Raw genomic sequence first — 18,271 nt, forward strand, 5'->3', positions numbered from 1 at the left:
AGCCACAGACCTCGTTGTGGAAGTCTATGCCTTCACTACTCCTGTCATTTCACTAGAAACCCCCCCCCCCCTATGTTTGGCTGAAAAAAACTTTAAGTACCTTTAAATATAGTGTCCTGGGAGTCTTCCACCTGAAAGAAAAACACACTCCCCCAAGTTTTTAAAAAGGAAACTAGGAATGGCTCAATGTTATTTCTTGCCATCAAAATGGCGTTCGTGCAGCTAGTCCTCAAGAGCCCTGTATTAAGTTTAAAATTAGCTTGTGTGGGCCATTGGGATCCAGAGCATGTTCACCCTGGCTTAGAGGAAAATAGCTCAAAGGGAATCCCAGCATGTAATCCTGTACATGACTCCTTTGAAATACTTTGTATTAATTTCAGTGACCTGTACTTTCAGATGAAAAGAATAACCTTGCAGTCTAAGCCTTGTATGGCCTCACACATTCTTTAAGACTGCATCTTAGGAACAATAATAATAATAATAATCCTCTGGAAAAATAATTAAATAAAAAGAACATAACTCTGCTGGACAGAATTATTGGGTGAGGCCTGAACGAAGAAGGCTAGCATATTGGCAATAAGTAAACACGGGATAAAATAAATCCGGAATTGACACAAGACATTTTGCTGCCACAGATGAAGCTGCAAATGAAATTGTGCATAATAACAAAAGCCAGCATAATTTTTTTGGCCATGTGGCAGAACAAAATCCTTTCATGCCATTTTTGGCAGCCACAAACAGTAATAACAAATGGAATTTTTATTTTGCTATCCTTTTGTGGCATCCCAAATTTGCTGCCTGAAGCAGCTACATCGCTCTGCCTAATTCTAGGATAAAAGCATTTATGCCTGCCCTAAACTCTCCTAGAGAGCCCCATCACATGCCTAAGGAACTACGGTATTATAGTATGTTTCATAAAATATCAAAGATAACACAGTGACTGAGCCAAAGTCTCTAGACGCATATGTTGGAGCATCTCAGCGTGTGGGCCTGACACTCACGCTGCTGAACAATTGTGAGTTCAGCTAAAAATAACTTTTGCCTACTGTAAAAAGAACTAAAATAAAATACGGGTTCCTCTGCAGATAGAAAGCTGTGGTGGAGACAACCTGATGTGTTTTATTTCTGTCGTTGTTTTCCTCGAGTGTAAGGCTAAGGTTGTACCGATGTGAGATTTTTGTACTCGTGTTTTTCATGTCTTCTTATTTTCTTAGAAAGTTTTTTTTAAAGTGATTGCTGTGCTGCATATATTGCTGCTTCATTCTCTTTGCAATTTTGGACCATTCATTCCTTCATTGCTCCCTCCGCCTTCTTCCCGATTTCCACAAGTTTCATTCTACTGCACACAGTTGCTTAGCAACATGTTCTTCTCTTCTGTACTTTCCTGAGGAGGAGATCAAAGGTGCCCACAGTTCTGATTTATTTTATAAATGAAATTAAAGAGAGACCCTCCAAATATCTATGATGTTTATGAAGCAGGGAGGATCAAAGTTTGACCTATGTCTAGGGTCCATCAGGAAAACTAAGACCCATATACTCCAGTAAAGGAAAGCTTTTCCTATTATATCTATTTAGACGTTTGTTCAGTAATAGTTGCTGTTTAAGCTTCACTTAATGGGAGCAGTACAGTAATACAGTTTCTATGGTCAGGCTCCCAAGAGTTACGTACCTCTATTTTCGCACCTAAGAATGCTATGCAACATATAAAGAATATGGTTAGTGACTGTGACCTCTTTTTGATGCATCTGATGATGCAATGTAAGTTAGAAATAAAGCAAATTAGGAATATTAATTTTATATTTATTTATTTGAGTTATACCTTGCCTTTCTGCTAGAACTAGGCAATTTGAGGTAGTTCACAACATGTTGTTGTTGTTTATTTGTTCAGTTGCTTCCGACTCTTCGTGACCTCATGGACCAGCCCACACCAGTTTCTTGTCGGCCGTTGCCACCCCCAGCTCCTTCAAGGTCAAGCCAGTCACTTCAAGAATACCAACCATCCATCTTGCCCTTGGTCAGCCCCTCTTCCTTTTTCCCCAGCATCATGATCTTCTCCAAGTTTTCCTGTCTTCTCACGATGTGGCCAAAATACTTCATCTTTGCCTCTAATTTCCTTCCCTCCAGTGAGCAGTTGGGCATTATTTCCTGGAGGATGGACTGGTTGGATCTTCTTGCGGTCCAAGTTCACAACATAGATAAAAATAAAACACAGGTCAGAAATAAAGGCTTATAATGTTAAAATATTATGAAGGAAATTATGGTATTAAGACACTATTAAACTAACACAATATTTTTTTGCTTATATCCTGACCTTCTCCCAGGACAGGCACTCTGGGTACTTCACAGGGTTAAAATAGACACAGATGAAAATAGACAGAAATTATAATGTCAGAGCACAAGTAAATGAGTAAAGATATTAAACACTATTGGATTTTTAAAAACACAGCAATTGAATAACATAGCTCTACTCAATTAAAAGCCCTTTCCTCAGCTACCTGTCACCTGAATAATGTCCACCTGAATGAAAAGGTATTTCCCTGCAGGCAGAAGGATAACAGGGAAGCTCTACCTAGTTGGTCTACAAAAGGAGTTCCACAGGCTGGGAGCAGCCACTGAAAAAGTCTTTGTCATTCATCCTCACAAGATGTGCCTGTGAGATTGATGGTGTATCTATCTACACCAGCGGCCCTCAAACTTTTAAAGCAGAGGGCCTGTCCACAATCCTTCAGACTGTTGAGGGGCCGAATTATCATTTGAAAAAAAAAAACCCCCGAACAAATTCCTATGCACACTGCACATGTCTTATTTGTAGTACAAAAAAGAACAACAACAATGAAAGAACAATACAATATTTAAAAATAAAAACAATTTTAACCAACATAAACCTATCAGGATTTCAATGGGGAGTGTGGGACTGCTTCTGGCCAATGAAATAGTCAAGTTAATTACGATTGTTTTTGTTGTGTGCCCTCAAGTCATTTCAGACTTTGGGCAAGCCTAAGTCTAAAACTATGGGCGGGGGCCAGGTAAATGACCTTGGAGGGCCGCATCTGGCACAGGGCCTTAGTTTGGGAACCCCTGATCTACACTGTAGTATTAATTCAGTTTGAATCCACTTTAACTGGCATGACCCAATGAGAATCATGAGAGTTAGAAGATGCAGAAGGTCTTTAGCCTAGCACTGAGCAGAGGCAATTGATGTGGTGTCAAACTGCAGTGTAGATGGACTATGAGAGGATCTCTTCTAAATTCTTTGAAGCCCGGCTAGGTTCAACTGGGACAGTAGGGTCCTCATACAGACTGAACCTAGATCAAATTATATATTTTCTCCTAGATGTTCCATTTCAGGTAGAAAACTGCAAAAAAGAAAGCTGTGCTCTCTACTACTACCAACTAACACTACTGTTTCTGCCCCACAATAGAAAACAGAAGTGTTAGGAGGACAATTTGATGCTGGATGGCTCTATGCATGTTTTAAACAACGTTTGCCTCCCTTATTTATTATTTCCAGTGATTCAAATTTCCAGTGATTCTGTTACTGTTTGCTATTTTTGGCACAGGACTACATAAATCATGTCATCCACCCTATTTTGGTTGTCATTGGTGACCATGATTAATGGCTTTCCATGAGGTTTGTCTTTAATACAGGTTTCACTTCCCCAGGGCAAGGAGTTCCAAAGTAGAGAGGCAGTGAAGGCCCTTTCTCACGTTCCCACCAACCAAGCTTGCAAATTGTGTTGTGAGGTTGCCATCTTTGGAATGACTGAGGCTAGGGGCTGTTTGTGCACCAGGAGAGGCATCTAGCAATAATAATTTGAAACTCTATGTGCCACCCTTTCAAGAGGTAAGAGCATCATTCATGAGCAATTCATGATAGCAAAGATATAGTGATTTCAAAACAGGTTCATCTTTTTGAAACACCCTGTATACTCAATTGCAAATGGATGTAAGCACAACTAGATATCATATTTACTCGAGTCTAATGTGCACTTTTTGCAAAATTACATCGCCAAAATTGAGGTACGCATTAAACATAATGGCATATTAGAATAACACTCGTAAGCCCATCCTATGCCATTGGGTAAGATATCCCGGATATGGACAAAGGAAGGAGAGATGGCAGTGGCCATGAAAATGCTGATGGGAAACTATGTCGCTCTGCCAGGCCTGGTGAGAAGCCGGCTGAGGTGTGTGACTTCCCACCAACTTTTTTGCAACCATAACCACCTCTCACTCCTCTGTTCCTAGTCAGGATCTCTTGCCCAATGGAGCAGGTGGGATAAGTGCAGCTTCCCACCAGCCTTTTCAGGGCCACTGCCAGCATCTTACCAGTCCTGATGAAGGGACACAACTTCTCACCGTTTGTTTTTGTTTTTGTTTTTGCAGCCACTGGTACCTCACACTACATTCGACAGCAAATCCTTTTTTTTTTTGTAATGTACACTTTCAAAATTGAGGTGTGCATTACATTTGATGGTGTAATATACTTGAATTGTAATACCTATTTCAAGATCAAGAAAGGGTGTTGAATACTTCTCATCTTTATTGTCAAAATGAATAGCGGTGAAATTCTGCTATATCAGCAATTGGTGAAGTATTTATCAAATACCATTTGGCAGCAGATTGATTAAATAAGTTATCTATTGAATGACTATTCTTTGTAATATTTCATCAGCTCTACAGGCATTGCTTTATTTGTAAAAAGAAATAATGACAGGAATTGTTGTCAGAAGTAAAGCAGAGTACAGGAAAAGTCCAGTTGCTCTCTAAAATTCTCTCTTACCCTGAATGTTAGTAGCACACCCTTTGGAATTCATGGAATACCTTTTGTTCAGTGAGCCTGTGATTACTTCCATGTGGTAATGTTTCAACAGAACTGTCTATCCAGGAAATTCAACCCACAAAATAAAAAATATAGAATCTCATAGAAAGCTCACAATTGATCTCTGAAATACAGAGACATTAATCCAAATATGATGTAACTCTGACCTGAAACATTGTCAGAACATTTGAACCTGTGTGGTTTGGGGATAATCATCCCTTTCACATATATGTTTCTGGAATCATTCTTAATTCTAATGTAGATATTCAAACTGGTAAGTGTCTAGGCTCCCTTCTATCGTTTCTTTTTGTTGGGAAATCATCCTGGACTACTCAAGTCCAAATGTAGTTAGATAGATGATAGTGTTAGATTGAGGGAATCCTTTCCCTGTTTTCCAAAGCATGCCTAGATAGGCTTTACTGTGTTTCACTCTATTCTGTTTACGTCACATCCCTTACTTTGAAGTTGGTAGAAATGTGAATCTTTAGGGGCACTAACTTCCAATTGGTCAGAGTGTCTTTTATGGCCCCAATAAACTGGACCATGCGGTTGGAACTATTTTGGCCCTCTTCTCCCTTTGTTCTTCAAGCTAACAAGCAGCATCCTGCCATCTCTCCTGGCAAGATGTAACTATGTAGATGTTTGTTATTTTTCCTTACTTATTTTTCCTTAGAAACCAGTCTATACTAATCTAGACAGCTCCCAAGCCTTTCTATCTACAATGGAGTTCTTTTTACCTAAATAAATACTTTTTGAACTTTTATTGAGACTCTGCAGTCCATTGCAATCCTAAAAAGGCTTCTCTTGCTCGCCAGTGTAAGTAACTGTTGCATTTGAAAGCTTTGCTTTTGCTACTCTGCTGATTTTGGTGGAATCTCCCCCAGAGAGGGTTAAATTGAGTCTAACTGCTCAGAGATAACCACAACACTTTTTTCCCTTATGTACTACATTAAAATATGGAAAGATGCTTCAAAAATTGTCTTTTTAAGTGTGTAATTGTTGATGTTGGAGCGATGCGTTTTGGCCTTGGTCTTTCTGCTATATATTGATGGCATTACTGCATGTGTACAATTAAACACACAACACATGTAGAGAGAACGGGAGACAGCATGGAACATTTGACTTTGCAAGTAATGTGTTAAAATCAGGCCATTAAAAACTAATATTTAAAAGTTAAGAGAAAAGCAAAATGAGCTCGTTACTTAATCTTTACTAACTTTACTTTATTTTAATATAGCTGTGCAAGCCATCACACTTGATCCAGTACAGACTCTGAATCAGTGTTTCAAACTAGGCCTGAATTCAGTTTGGAATTTTTTGGACTCAATCCAATAAAATAGAAATCTTGAATCAGAACTCAGAATACAAGCTTCTGCTATTAATTAATTAATTAATTAATTAATTAAATTAACAAGTAATATTAGGCCATGGTTTAGTGTTTTGATATTACTACTACTACTACTATCATCACCATCATTTGTATGGGATCATTCCAGTAAGAATATTGTAATAGTAGTGTGTGCACTTACTTATTTCTCCCTTCTCTCCAACTCGCAAGACTTTAAATAAATATTTAATGCTCTTTAGAGCTTTAAATCTTGAGCTGAGTCTTGGTGGTCTGTGGCAACAAAAGATGTTTAAAGGGGGTCCAAGGTAAACTTAAGAATCCCATAGGGAAAGGTAGGAACATTCATTCCAAGTAATATAGAAGTAAGGAAACAAAGGACATATCACAGTTCTTAACTAGAGTATGCCCATAGAATTACCTACATTTACATTAGTGTAGATTCTTATACTACCTATTATAGCATACTTTGTGAACTAAATGCTGAAGGCTTACCTTTTAAGACTTCGATCTCCCCTATCCTTGGTAGATCAAATCCAAAGCTAGAAAATTAAAATTCTTAAGTGTACAAAGCACATCCTCTATATGGGACAAGCAATTATATGTGTATTTCTTCAAACACTTCTATCCCAACTTCATGAGAGTGTTCAAAAGTATTTACTCTGATAGAAATACTAATTAGTAGCATGTCATCATAGACTTGTTTTTCAAAGTGATTCATCAGAAAAGCTGTTGAATATACTGTTAATCTATGAAGCCTCTAAATTTGGGAGTGAGGGAGGAGGAAAAGAAAATGGTATAGTCTCTTCTGTGAGAATAACACTGATGACTATTTCTTTAGCAAAATAATATTTAGTCTAGGGCAACTCTAGACAGATGTGTAGCATATAGGGGGAAAAGACACAATGTTGACATTACAGGATAAACTGTGTGCTACCGCAATGCCGGCTAGCATCCGAAGCTAAATCTGGGCCATGTGGTTGAAAGTTATCACTCATGATATTGGAAGCAGTTACACGAGAGGATGCTATCGCTGACTTTGGCATCCATCACTGGCATCACTGAAATGCCATTATTCATCCAGAAATGAGACTGGTCTATTTCTCAGGTCTAACATGGGTTTTATCCATGAGTGTAGCAGGTATTACTTTTATTGTTTATAAAGTACCATTGGTAGAAATGAGAATTGTTTTTCTTGAAATGAAAGTATACCTACTAGAATATGTTTTTAAAAAACTGGTTTCTTTAAGACAGGGTGTGGCAGACATGGCTTTCCAGATATTGATTTTTTAGATAATTAAGGTTAATTTGCATTATAGCAATTGGAAAGCATAACCAATAAGATCTGTCCAGAGTAGATTTGATAAACTGGGTTTAATTAGCAAGGAGAATAACGTTAATAGTTGCAATCTGAACAGGAGTAAAAAAAAAATAGTGAGACAAAAGGAGACAGGCTACTACTGAAGTTAAAAGACTACAGTACTACAAAGCGTTGTGATTTCTTTAGCAAGCAGAGAAAAATAGAATGGGTTATACAAAATTGTGGAGTTAAAAATGGAATGGAATTATCTCCAAAGTTTTTTGTTGCGAACCTCTAGATCATTAAGGTAAAACTATCACGGGTTTTGCTGAGATTAAGTATATCTCAGTGAGTTTCCATGGACAAGTGGGGATTCGAAAACCCTGCTGTTCAGAGTTGTAATCCAACATTCAAACTACTATGCTATTAGACCCCAAAGCTAACATGGGTCCACAATGTCATTGGATTTATTTTTTTCTAAAGCTTTTCCAAACCTCAATCTCTCCTTCCCCAACCAATCATAGGATCAAAAGTTTCCTCTTCTTCCAGTGTTCCTTTGGGCATGTAGGTGCCCTTGTTTTATGCTAGATTGGTTCATAACAACATTCCCCTTATTCATGATTTTATTGTGGACGAGGAGCCCCTGTATGAGCAAAATGTAAGAGAGACACTCAGGGGTACCGGTTTTCCCCTGCTGTGTCCCCCAACATCAGTCCAGCAATGTAAGGGCTGGGGAGCGGATGTCATTGAGGTTAAGAGGGCTTTTTTTCTTTTTCTCTGAGCCAAGCGGAAGAGTTTGTATTCTGTGTTACACAAACAGGACAAATTAGCAATGTTTTTGGCAAACATTAACACAACTATTCAAACATTCATGGCCATCAATGCTAATCAAGGTGATTAATTACAACATTCGCATTGGCCTCCAACAGAGAAGAGTTCTTTCTCCCACCCTGGACCTTCCACAGATATATAAACCTCCCTTGCTTAGTTTAATATACCTCACAACCTCTGAGGATGCCTGCCATAGATGTGGGCGAAGCATCAGGAGAGAATGCTTCTGGAACATGGCCATACAGCCTGGAAAGCTCACAACAACCCAACTATCCAAACAGTTGCCTAGCAGTTTCTGTGCCTGAGGCAATGCAGGCAATTTAGGATTTGGTATTGAGGAACCCCTGACAATCACACTGAGGTCACCAGACCCAGTATATCAGGACTCCATGCCCATCACATGGATCTATAAACATGCCATCAGCCCAATTTATACAGCAGTTCACACTGGAATGTGTTTCTCTATGTTAGACAACAAGATAGCAGTTTAAAAGTGCAGTTTTAATAAAAATAAAAACAAAAAATCACATGTTCCAAACAACTTTCTCTTAATATATTTAAATAATTTACTGTTGAACTTTGAACTCACTGTGTCTTCACTTTTCAAAGGTCTTGAATTTGTTGAGTGGATCCATACTTGGTAATTGATGGATTCCAGAGGGTTCTATTGAGTTCAGTGGCATTTTCTAGCTAGCCTATGTCGATCTGTGAGATAAGAGATGAGCAAGTTGGTTGACCTGATTGCTCCAGAATAGTTTAGTCCTTAGCAGTGTCTGTGCAGTTCCTGAGACTAACTTTTTCAGCTGAAGATAATGGAACACACCGGGAGGTATTAGAAACACATAAAAATACACTAAACCCTACTATGATTTCATTACTGACCCTATCCTGTGGTGATCGTGATAAGTAAGCACTTTTCTCTACACCATTGCATCCACTTTGTGTTATCTAGTGGAGGGTCTCTGAATAATTAAAAACATTCTAAAATCTAACTTTTGTCATGTTTCAATAGATGCCTCAGTAGGAAGAGATCCTAAGATGTTTTGCAAGATATTTTGAGAATAAAATTGCTGTGATTGCAACTCTGTCACTGAAGCTTGTGTGATCTGCAGTTGTTCCAGAGCTCTTTCTATGCCAATATTGTTGGATGACTCCCACTTTGAAAAACAGCGCATGTGCTTGATCCTTCCTTCTCGTGGATGATTACATGTGCCAAGAAAGGGGTAGCAGGCTGAGTTTAAGGAAGAAATCCATGTGTGGTGTTCTTTTGAAATAGAGTACGTGGTTTCAGTGCTCTTCTTAAAAGAGGGGACACAGAATGTACTTTCTATTGTGGAAGGTTTTGGTTTAAGATCTCGGTCCAATTGTGAAAATCTCCTTCTTGAGTTGTCTTTAATTTGGAGTTTCGTAGTTCTGTCCGAACTCTAAAGTTTCAATTTGGAAGTCAGTTCATGAGCCAGAGGTGCTTCACCATTCCTTGATTTAAAACAGAAGCAACCATGATTGTTAAAAGCCTTTTGAACACATTTGCTCCCATGCTGCAGAGGCAACCAATTACATGGAAAGCACAGTTGTGTTTGCTGCTGCTCTTGCAGTAGCAGCCGGCATCATTGAAACATAAAAATGTCCTGGTTATGTATATGGCTGACATATTGCGCAGCCTGATCTAAAGCAGGATAATTTAGTGATCAAGAGTATTTTATCATTAGCATGCTGTTGACCAACAATTCTTTCTCCTTTTCAGAGCTAAGAAATACAGTGACTGTATTGGACATGCCTAAGCTCCATGATTTTGTCTTTTTCTACAATAGGTCGGTTTAGGGTATGGTTCAGTACTGATGATGACCTTCAAAGTGCTACATGGCATTTGTGTGGTTGGTGAAGACTAGAGAACAAGCTTTTCGGTAGCCACTCTCTACTTTTTGAATTTTCTCCCATGGATAACCAGTTTGGCTCTGTCTGCCAGTAGGCAATATCATTTTATTTAGATAGGTCTTTGGTTCTTAATTTGGTGTGACAGAAGGATCTTTAAATGTGCCATATTATGATTTTGTTCTTTTTACTATGTTTGAAAGTTTTCAGCTGTTTTGGTTTAGTGTTTTGATAGAAAATCTTACTTTTAAATTTCTTTATATCAAATATGATTTAGCTGTACTTTTTTTTGTAAGCCTTCTTGTATTTTTGTAAGCTTCCTTGGGCCCTATACTAGGAGGAAGGCAGGATGATTTTAAAAATGAATAATCATGAACTCAAGACTTAACAGATGCAACACAGACAAGAGAGAGAGACATTGATAGACAGTTCCTAAGGGTGCATTCAGACAGCCCCTTAAAAGCGCGAGCTTCCACATTTTCACATAAAAACAAATTCACTCGGGACAAAGAGAAAAACCCTGCTTTGTCCCAAGGTAATTTGTCAGCTGGAAAGATCCATGTTTTTCCATCTGTGGGCGCTGTGTAGATGGGCCCGAGGATCGCGCGGAACAACATCTACACATCTGTTTCGGGTTTCTTGGGCTCCTTGAGGCCAAGAAACTCAAGACAGCCCCCAACCCCTCCCAAAAGACCCCCCAGAAAAACCTTTAAAATAGAAACTAACTTACCCGGCTGCCATTCCCCCTTCTCCTGAGCTCTCCTAGTGCGTACCAGGAAAAAGGGGGCAGGAGTGATTTTCCTCCTCCCCCCCTTCTCCTGGCTCATCATTTCTACACACCAGGAGAGAAGGGAGGACTGTGGCCAGGTAAGTTATTTTATTTTTAAAGGCTTTTCTGGGAGGGGTGGTTGTTTTGTGTCCTGGTGCCCTGCCGAAAAGTCCCGCAGAGCATGTGGACACCCTCCCCCTCAGAAAAGCACACACTTTCTGGAGCATGTGTGAACTTTAACCCAGGCGCAATCAGGTTTATCAACCCCAATTGCTCCCGGGTTAAAGGGCTGTGTGGAACCGCCCTAAGTTTAAATAAAAGTGGTGCAGTTTGTTTTTGGAAAAGGTTTCACTCAGCCTAAAGAATAACTTTATAGTCTGGGGAGTATTTTTGGATCATCATTGTTACTAAAGGCTCTGGTGATCTTTGTGTGGTGCACAGTGTCCTTTATCAGTTTTTAAGCTGGAATTGCAGCTGTGCCTTTCATTTAACTGTGGTGATTCATAGCCTGGTCATCTCCCATCTCAATTATTGCAATATATTGAACATGAGATTGATATCCAAGATGGTTTGGAAACTACAAGTGGTGCAGAAAAAATGGAACCTCAAGAATTTCAACTATGAGTTTCATTGGTTTCATGTCATTTTCAATCAAAAGCATTGGTTTTGTTCACAGTACACAACACTGGCATCTGATGCAAGAAGTATATATGCTTTTCTAAGCCTTAATGTCATCAACATTGCTTCAAATGTCTACACTTTCTGAAGCCCCGTGTGGCTGCTAGAGATCTTTCTTAATGATTGTCTGCAGTCTGTGGAATTCTCTCTTCCAAGAAACTGATACCAACATAATTGCTTTCTCTCCATCAACAGCTTACAACTCCTGTGTTACCTTGTTTCTAACCCATGAGGATCTAAAATGAGTATGTATGTGTGTGTATATATGTGTGTGTGTGTGTGTGTGTGTGTGTATGCATGAATGTATGTGTGTGTGTGTGTATGCATGAATGTATGTGTGTGTGTGTGTATATCTTGAGTTAGCTTTGCATTTTGCTTTTATTTTGGTATTTATTTTGAATTTTTATCACTCTAGTTTCCGGCTTGATCTGTTCTATGACCCATTTATTTGCTTTCTGGTAGTCTATGGTATCCCAAAAACTTACACTAGCACCACTTTTCAAATAAATTGTTCCTTTTCTTTTTTTTTCTCAGATTCCTTGTTTGTCAACTTTTTACATCAATAGAAATATATCAGAAATACCATGGTATAGGTGATTGTTAAATGGTGAGGGTCAGTTTGAGATTTCTATATAGATAATGAATTTGGTAGTGGAAACACACAGCAGGTGTAAAGTTTTTGTTTCCATGTAAATTAATCAGTTTTGGGAAAATGAAATACAACTCAACCCCTAACATATGCTGCCACCACAAGCTTAAGCACATTTAAGTGGAAGTAAATCTCAAAGCCAAGTCAGAAGATAGTCTTAAATGTGTGATCAGATTAAATTTATTGAAGCAACTTCAGGAAGGCCTAATCCAAACTGTGAATATAACAAGGAGGAAGAAAAAATAAGATACAGATAGAGGCTTTCGATAGAAAGATTTGAGAAAAACAGTGTGACACTAAATTTAAAGCTTGACTATTCTCTCCCTGCCTCCTCCCAACCCAACCCCTCAAATGTCTTTAATTAGTAACCAGTTTTCTTACCTTAATTCCTTCAACACGAGGTCTGCAGATGTGCTACAAAGTGCTTCTATTAATTTAGATAGCTCCTTTCCAATCTGGTCTCCATTCCACCACTTCACTGACCTATCTTAACCAAGGGCCATAATAAATGTCTGTTAAGGTGGGAATCAGTATGTTTCCTTTCCCCTAGAGCTGGTATCTGATGCTGTCACTGTTAAGTCAAAAAGCCGTTAAGATAATGACTTCCATTGATTCTTCCTTGAGAAAATCTGATAGATGGTAGCAATGTGTGTGTGTGTGGGGGGGGGGGGGGGGGGAAGAGGGGTAGCTAGCTACTACAAAAACCTACAAACCCAGTATAGAATAAATAATTGGCTTTCTGATTTATACAGTATTTGACTCTGTTGGTTCAGAATCTTGTATATGGCAACCCCATTTATGTCACTTTGCCTTATTTATTTATTTTATTTCAATCATTTATACCCTGCCCTTCTCACCCGAGGGGACTCAGGGTGGCTGACAAGTGGCAATTAATGCCGTTACACCATAATACAATGAACTAAAATGTTAAAACAGTTAAAACAGTCATAAAATACAGTATACAAAGTTTAAAACAGTGCAAAGTGCTTATGCCATTCATCCACTGGACCTTATACAAAAGCCTTAATTCAGACCGTGTCGAAGCCAACACATACTATTCTTCAAACGCCTGCATACATAGTCAGGTCTTCAGTTTTTTTCTGAACCCCAGGAGGGATGGAGCCTGCCGGATGTCACTGGGGAGGGAGTTCCACAGCCGGGGAGCCACCACCGAGAAGGCCCTGTCTCTCATCCCCACCAGCCACGCCTGTGAGGTGGGTGGGACTGAGAGCAGGGCCTCCCCAGATGATCTTAAGGTTCTCATGGGCTCATAGGGGAAGATACGTTCGGACAGGTAAGTTGGACCAGAACTGTTTAGGGCTTTGTAGGCCAAGACCAGCACTTTGAATTGGGCTCAGTAGCAAATTGGCAACCAGTGGAGCTGGCTTAACAAGGGAGTAGTACGCTCCCTGTATGTCGCCCCAGTTATTAATCTGGCTGCCACTCGTTGTACTAATTGGAGCTTCCAGGCCATCTTCAAAGGCAGCCCCACGTAAAGCGCGTTGCAGCAATCCAATCGGGATGTGACCAGAGCGTGGACCACCGTGGCCAAGTCAGACCTGCCAAGGTAAGGGCACAGCTGGCACACAAAGTCTTAGTTGTGCCTTCTAGTGAACTGCATCAGCAAGCAAATTTAAGGGCACAATCTAGCCAATTAAGCTTATTCACGTCTCATTTCTTTCAACAGGAAAAGTATGAAGGCAAGTCCTCCTGCAGTTAAGATATAACTGTGCTTATTGAAACAATGTTCACCTATGTCCCCCTAGAAGCAGACTATTAACTTCTGTTGAATTCTGCTATCGACACTTGTGCTCAAAGGGCTGAAAAATCATGTTCATTATCTTTGTATCCCAATGCATTTCATGTTTGTATTATTGTAATGTTTGAGGCCTTTTAAAAACGGCTTTAATGTGACACCTGTGTGTGGATTGTTGGAATGCTGTATTAGACAAAATCAACTATTTATGTCCTCAAAGAATTGTCTTATTGAATAGCTATGTCACTACTGGGCAGTTCTGTATAACTTTACAGTCATACATACAGTATTTATGTACTCTTGGATGGTGCTTTGATTTTTAGTAATAAGGTTTTTAGATGTCAGTTATAGCCCCTGCTTACTTGCTCTTATCTCTTGGTTATTACGGAGAAACAAGATTCAGTAAACATCACTGGACTTCCAGCATAGTTACCTTTGAGTTCGTGGAGGATGCAGGAGAGCTCTGAGAATAAGTAAGATAACTAGGTTTTAGGTGGTTTGTAGATATGGCACCTATGTCAGTCCATGCAATAACATGAAATTCAAAATGTGGGTAAACTAAAATTACACAAGGATGTGCAAGTTTTCTTCAGCATCTGACTAGGTCGCTCAGAAAAGTTGCTTTGTATTTTTGAAAGAGCTAGCCTAAAGATCCAGAAAAGTCCAAAGATTGGATACTCTTGTTGGTTTTTTGTTATTTCTTGAGAAGATCTTATCTACCTGTGGAGGTTGTTTTGTATGTGCTGTTCTCTTTGGAAGTATGGCTAGGATCAAAAAATACAATGTTTCAAGACAGAAGTCTGCATGTGGAATTATTTGCCCTAGGAAGATACGTCATCTCTTTTTTAATTTGTATTTGGCTAGTGAGTCTTTGATCTTCATCTCCTTTTTTATTTGTATTTGGCTAGTGAGTATTTGACCTTCATCTCCTTTATTTGTATTCTGCTAGTGAGTCTTTGACCTTACTGCTGCTTAATTTTATTTATTGACTGTTGGATTTTGTGTGTTTGCTATTAATGCGCAAGCTACCTTGAGTAATTCCTTTTCTGGAGGCAAAGCAAATAAGTATTTTTAAACATACAGTATAACTAATGAACAAGGAACTCAATAGTTTTAAATTTGGAGTATGACAGCTACCTCTTTAATGCATGCATATGTATCTTCAAGCCACCTGTCAACTTATGGCAACTCCATGAATTTCATAGCACTTTCTTGACCAAGAAATAAATGGGTTGTTTGCTGTCCTCTAAAATATAGTCTATAGGCCCTTCCAGACAGACTCTATATCCCAGGATCTGATCCCAGGTTTTTTGTTTAGCCCAGATTATCTGGCAGTGTGGACTCATATAATCCATATATATAAATAAATAAAATAAATAAAATGGCTCACATTCTAGAAAGCTATTATATTAATTTGCACACCTGTTTAATACAGGGTGAAAATTACTATTGTCTTCTAGAATGTTAGCCATTTCACATTACACACATAACACCTGTCACACTTCTAAATTATAGGGCGTTCTCCTAAAGTTAGTTTATGAAAGAACCCTATGGGTTTGGGCCATGCATGCAAAGGTGAGATTTCGTGATGAGCATTAAGATGACTTCAGCCCTGAGTATCTGATTCTGTCTGGTTTCTGGCCTGATTATAGGGCAGAAACCTCTTGCTCAACACAAATTTCTTGACTTTCTGGTCTTCTTCTCAATTAGCAGACACTCAGCCTTATTTTACAAGCCGGAGCTTTATTATTGAGGTTATTAAATGTTATTTGACACAACACTAGTAACATGTATTTTATTGTTTCACTTGTTATCCTCAGATCCGAATATGGTATGAAAGTTTAAATAAATGTATCTGTGCCTACCCTATTGGAGTTAGTTGTGCACTGAAGCACAGAATTTGCCTCTCAAACATTATCCTGGCACTAAGTACCATGGTGAAGAGTGGTATGGGCAAAGCCTAACATTATATCAGTATGCAAAGGGATCTTATAGCACCTTAGAGACCAAGAGAATGAAGTTGGTAGCATAAGCTTTTGTAGACTGAATCTACTTCCTCAGATGGAACATTCAAATGGGTTAATATTAGGGTGGGCAACTTCAACACCAGATATGCTGCCTGGGACTGCCAGAACCTGGGAGCCTGGCAATATCTAGATCACACACATACCATTTAATATAAAATGCAGTCTAATTTATATTAAAAGCCAAATGAAGACTTCTAGTGTCTTGAAAGGCTGGCTGTGGCTGCGGTGTTGTGGCCTAGAGTCCACTGCACCAGATGCATGTTAGCAGCCCTACACATATTTTTGTGCGTAGGTAATTTGCAAGTTGCCTGTTGATTTATGGTAATCCTAGGAATTTCTATTGGGGCTGCATCTACACTGTGGAATTAATGCTGTTTAAACTGCCATGGCTAAGTGTTAAGGAATCATGGGAGGTGTAGTTTGGAGAATAGCTGGCATTCTTTGCAAAGGAAGGGTACAAGCATTATAAAAACTGCAACTCCCATGATTTCTTAGGCCTGAGCCATGGTGGTGTCAAACTGCATTTATTGTCATATGAGTGCGGCCAAGGTTTCCTTGAAGATGGCTTGGCCAGTTCCTTCCTCTAGAACAGGCATAGGCAAACTCCGGCCCTCCAGATGTTTAAGCAGCTGAGGTGGAAAAGAAAGGGGTCTAAGACTGCTAGGAATTGTGGGAGCTGGAGTCCAAAGCACCTGGAGGGCCAAAGTTTGCCCATGCCTGCTCCAGAACCTGGTGTCTGTTGGCAGCCTCCCACTGAAGTATTACCTGAGGCTGACCCTGCTTAGTTTCCAAGATCATGTGGCACCTGCTCCCTGAAAGGACAAACCCAGGAGGTGCCTGCTGCAGGGCAAGTTAGGTGGATCTGTAATTGGCTAAGTGAACAAACCCCAAAGGGTGCTCGCCAGCACTTCCTCTTCATCCTGGAAAGAAGTGACGAGTGAACTGCTGTAGGGTTCTGTCCTGGGCCCGGTTCTGTCCAACATCATTATTAATGAGATGAAGGGTTAGAAGGCAGAATTATCAAGCTTGGAGACAACACCAAATTGGGAGGGATATCTAACACTCCAGAAGACAGGAACAGAATTCAAAATGATCTTAACAGACTAGAGAGATGGGCTGAAACTAACAAAATGAAGTTCAACAGGGACAAATGCAAGATACTCCACTTAGGCAGAAAAAATGGAATGCAAAGATGCAGAATAGAGGACGCCTGGCTCGACAGCAGTACGTGTGAAAAAGATCTTGGGAGTCCTCGTGGACAACAAGTTAAACATGAGCTAATAATGCAATGCAGTGGCTTAAAAAGCCAATAGGATTTTTGCCCGCATCAATAGGAGTATAGTGTCTAGATCCGGGGAAGTCATGCTACCCCTCTATTCTGCCTTGATCGGACCACACCTAGAATACTGTGTCCAGTTCTGGGCACTGCAGTTGAAGGGAGATGTTGACAAGCTGGAAAGTGTCCAGAGGAGGGCGACTAAAATGATCAAGGGTCTGGAGAACAAGCGCTATGAGGAGCGGCTTAAAGAGCTGGGCAGGTTTAGCCTGCAGAAGAGAAGGCGGAGAGGAGACATGATGAGGGCCATGTATAAATATGTGAGGGGAAGCCATAGGGAGGAGGGAGCAAGCTTGTTTTCTGCTGTTCTGGAGACTAAGATACAGAACAACGGCTTCAAACTACAGAAAAGGAGATTCCACCTGAACATTAGGAGAGCTGTTCAGCAGCGGAACTCTCTGCCCTGGAGTGAGGTGGAGGCTTCTTCTTTGCTTTAAAGCAGAGGCTGGATGGCTATCTGTCGGGGGTGCTTTGAATGCGATTTTCCTGCTTCTTGGCCGAATGGGATTGGACTGGATGGCCAATCCAACTCTATGATTCAATAAGCTGGGCAGACGTGTGGCCTCTTTGCAAGCACGGAGGCGCCCGCTAAGCCCCACAGGGCGCTTCTTGCAAGCCCACTCCCCTCCTTCTCTCATTTCCGCTTTGCGAGGAGGAGGAGGAGGCCCTTCCTGGTCCAATCCCCCTCGCCGCCGGCTCCTTCCCGCCTGGGAGGGCGCATGCGCGGGTTATGCAACAGGCCCGGCGCCCAGCTGCAGGGCGGCGGCGGCGGGAGCAGCCAGAGGAAGAGAAGCGGCTGGGCCGCGGAGGGTGCTGCAGGCCGGGCGGGCGGAGGGCAGGAGGCGCCCCTGGGCCTGGCGGAGGGGTAGGGAGCCGCGGGGCCCGC

General features: G+C 40.4%; 1 long non-coding RNA gene across 1 annotated transcript; it reads right to left on the minus strand.

The window, feature by feature from the left end:
- Positions 1–1,788: 1,788 nt before the first annotated feature.
- Positions 1,789–18,099, minus strand: LOC134296061 (uncharacterized). Its single transcript, XR_010002632.1, has 2 exons — positions 8,888–18,099; positions 1,789–2,170 (listed from the first exon to the last, which is right to left on the minus strand). It is a non-coding gene; the product is annotated as an uncharacterized LOC134296061 (long non-coding RNA).
- Positions 18,100–18,271: the final 172 nt, after the last annotated feature.

This window comes from Anolis carolinensis, chromosome 2, assembly GCF_035594765.1.
Source record: "Anolis carolinensis isolate JA03-04 chromosome 2, rAnoCar3.1.pri, whole genome shotgun sequence".
Lineage (NCBI taxonomy): Eukaryota > Metazoa > Chordata > Lepidosauria > Squamata > Dactyloidae > Anolis > Anolis carolinensis.